This window comes from Anabrus simplex, chromosome 4 (assembly GCF_040414725.1).
Source record: "Anabrus simplex isolate iqAnaSimp1 chromosome 4, ASM4041472v1, whole genome shotgun sequence".
Classification (NCBI taxonomy): Eukaryota; Metazoa; Arthropoda; class Insecta; order Orthoptera; family Tettigoniidae; genus Anabrus; species Anabrus simplex.
In genome coordinates this window covers 198,234,113-198,237,751 of record NC_090268.1, presented here as the reverse complement: position 1 = coordinate 198,237,751, position 3,639 = coordinate 198,234,113, and the positions used below count along the sequence as shown (strand labels likewise).

Sequence of the window (3,639 nt, the reverse complement as noted above, 5' to 3'; positions counted from 1 at the left end):
GAATATCATAAAAACCCTATGTGGGCTTATGGCCCGAAGTTATAGAGGTTAAGCCTATACTACGAAGGTGACTAGATGGAGAGAAAGTTTTAAGTTACAAAATTAAGAGAAAGATTTTAAAGATTACAAAATCATAGTCACCTCAGTACCAAGTTGAAGGGGAAAAACCAGGGTACACACACTTTATTTCCTAAGTTTGACTAAGGTCTTCGACCTGGTTTAAAGATTTACAGGGTTACATTAAGAAAATATTTTGAAACCTTCCCCTCGAGTTAGCTTTCAGAGACTAATGTCTGCTATTACCTTGAGCTGGTGGACTTTCCGAAGATGGACGAGGCAAGCCCTCCCCTGTCTCCTCTACGAACATACACTACCGCTGGACTGGAGCGATCAAAAGACAACATGGCCCAAAAGGTTCCAGCTTTTATAGCAGAGAGGAAGGTTCCAGAATTCTCTGAACACACACAAAATTTTGATTGGTTGATTAAATAAATTTCAAAAATTATTCCTTATTGGCTAACATATTAAGTCGGCGGGAAGAGACAGAAGTGTTAATAATCTCAGAACACCAAAAACAATCTGCAAACAATTAAGTTTTACCAGGTAATGACTACCACATTTCTCTTGAAAATTAATTGTCCATCCTCTCACCAGAGGGAGCACCTAGGTTGACAGTAGAGTCATCTGTCGATAAACGTGCGATCTTATTCCGAAAAGTGTCACTAATCTTATTATGGATGGCATTCTAAAGGCGTTTAGTTTGAATGTACGGAGTTAGTGTACCACCGGTACAATCACAAATTACGAAAATGTCGGATTCCTATTATTAATCTCTCATTCTGTCACACTGTAGACGGCCTATGTAATAATGGCAGGCGTGCAGCGTTGTTCTGATGTCATCTATTACAGACATAACCAAGCAGTGGCCCGCGGAACCCTAGGGGTCCGCGACGATAACCCAAGGGGTCCGTAATAATAATGAAAGTTGTATCAATCAATCAATCAATCAATCAATCAATCAATCAATCAATCAATCAATCAATCAATCAATCAATCAATCAATCAATCAATCAATCAATCAATCAATCAATCACTACTGATCTGCATTTAAGGCAGATTCACTGTCTAGGCGGGCTGAGTGGCTCAGACGGTTAAGGCGCTGGCCTTCTAACCCCAACTTGGCAGGTTCGATCCTGGCTCAGTCCGGTGGTATTTGAAGGTGCTCAAATACGACAGCTCCGTGTCGGACTAAATTCCAGCACCTCGGCGTCTCCGAAGACCATAAAAAGTAGTTAGTGGGACGTAAAGCAAATAACATTATTATTAGATTCCCTGTCTATTGTTTTCCTAGCCTTTTCTTAAATGATTTCAAAGAAGTTGGAAATGTATTGAACATCTCCCTTGGTTAGTACCTGTACCTTAATTAAGGCCACGGCCGCTTCCTTCCAACTCCTAGGCCTTTCCTATCCCATCGTCGCCATAAGACCTATCTGTGTCGGTGCGACGTAAAGCCCCTAGCAAAAAAAAGTTACTTCTTTTTAAGTACTTAACCGAGCTCGATAGCTGCAGTCGCTTAAGTGCGGCCAGTATCCAGTATTCGGGAGATAGTGGGTTCGAGCCCGACTGTCAGCAGCCCTGAAAATGGTTTTCCGTGGATTCCCATTTTCACACCAGGCAAATGGGCTGTACCTTAATTAAGGCCACGGCCGCTTCCTTCCCACTCGTAGCTCTTTCCTGTCCCATCGTTTCCGAAAGACCTATCTGTGTCGGTGCGACGTAAAACAAGTTGCAAAAAAAAAAGTAGTTAAAGAGGGAAATGTTATTGTACATACACAATTCATAGACTTAATATGGTAAATTTAGTAACTATGTCTTCACTGTTGTATATCTTACATACAGTATATGTAACTCTTAACTTGGTCGATAGATAGTACAATTTAGCAGCGGAAAAACGAGAAATACTACAAGGCGGTGTAAGTGTGTGGGACACTTGGTATTGCTAGTATCCACACTCAAACCATATCATACGAGAAAATCTCGTGGATCAGAAATCCATTCTTTGAAAATGAACATGAACTGCCCTCACTTGAGGAAGATCAACTAGCCGAAATATCCTGGCAGAGAGAAAGTGAAAAATTAACTGAAGTATGATATGGTTGGAGAATCAGATGGAGTGGCATGTTTAGCTCCAGGAAGTTCCATAAGTGTATCACAACTCCACGTCTCTGATCGACTTTCGTGGCCCTGACATCCTCTGTAACCTACAATTTCAAAAAGGAATACGTTTAATGCCTTCATGACATCATGCCTGACCTTCGATTCGAGTAACTAAGCTTGTAAAAGCGCTTTATCTCTGGAAAACAGCACCGTCCGTCCCATTGATCCAACAAGCGCAACAAGTGAATATTTTCAAGTAAGTTTCCAGGTCCAGACAGTTGTAATTATAAGCCAAGTGCCCCACTGCTTTTTTTTAAAATTTCTGTGCATGTATAAAATATTTCTATGTAAATGAAGTTAAATACAAACTTTGAAAGAAGCTAAGTATGTCCTAAATTATAGTCCTATTCTTCATCTTTTACCCTCCAGGGTCGGTTTTTCCCTCGGGCTCAGCGAGCAGGGGCTTGTGGGGGGATGGAATGTTTTTGGAAGGGATAGACAAGGAAGAGGGAAGGAATAAGCGGCCGTGGCCTTAAGTTAGGTACCACCTCGGCACTTGCCTGGAGGAGAAGTGGGCCTCCGGGGTGGCAGCTAATCACACTAATCACTACACCACAGAGGCGGACAAAGGGAATTGAGCCAACGGCACGTGGTGTTCCCAAGCGGTCACCCATCAAAGTAATGACCACGCCCAATGTTGCTTAACTACGGTGATCGGACGAGAACCGGTGTATTCAACATGGTATGGCCATTGGCCCTAAATTATAGTCTACGAATAAAATCAAACATGGTATCATTACAAAACACTCCTTTTTTGTTAAATGAATTATGTTCTGTGGCTTATGAGTCCTTGAACATGCTTGCGATATGCTCAGCTGGCCTCAGAGACGAAATGTTTAGGAAACTCTGATCTGTTATTCTATCAGGTTTTATTTTGTTAGCTTCCTGAAAATTAGCAGGCTGCCACAGGGACAAATCATAACAAACACACAAAATATAGTTATACAATAGCTGATAAAACATAAGAAAACAGTACAAGAGATTAAGGATAATAACACATTGTTACGCAGCATATACGTGAATGGTCAGCGTAGAGTCCTTCGCTTCGGTTCAGAGGATCCCGGATTCGATTCCCGCGAGCGATTAATTCTTCTGGCTTGGGGACTGTGCATTTGTGTTTGACCCAAAACTTTCATCTTAATCTTCAGACAACACACTACACAAATATACAATAGTGATTATATCCTTCCACAAAGAATTGACGTCAGGAAGGGCATCCTGCCATAAAACTGGGCCAAATCGACATGTGCAACATAGTTCGCACCCATGACCCCCAAAAGTAGGGAAAAGTGGTAGAATAAGAAGAAGTTATAGCATATAAGTGATTTCGTAAAGTAGCAACAGATCCCTTAACTGCCGAATTTGCAGTACTTTTTATTTTATGATTATGGTTACCTTGCATTTTGCAGATCTTTCCAGAAA

General features: G+C 41.4%; 1 non-coding gene across 1 annotated transcript; it reads right to left on the bottom strand.

The window, feature by feature from the left end:
* Window positions 1–2,794: 2,794 nt before the first annotated feature.
* On the bottom strand, window positions 2,795–2,913 carry LOC136872839 (5S ribosomal RNA). The gene has a single exon (XR_010860004.2). It is a non-coding gene; the product is annotated as a 5S ribosomal RNA (ribosomal RNA).
* Between the last annotated feature and the right edge of the window lie 726 nt (window positions 2,914–3,639).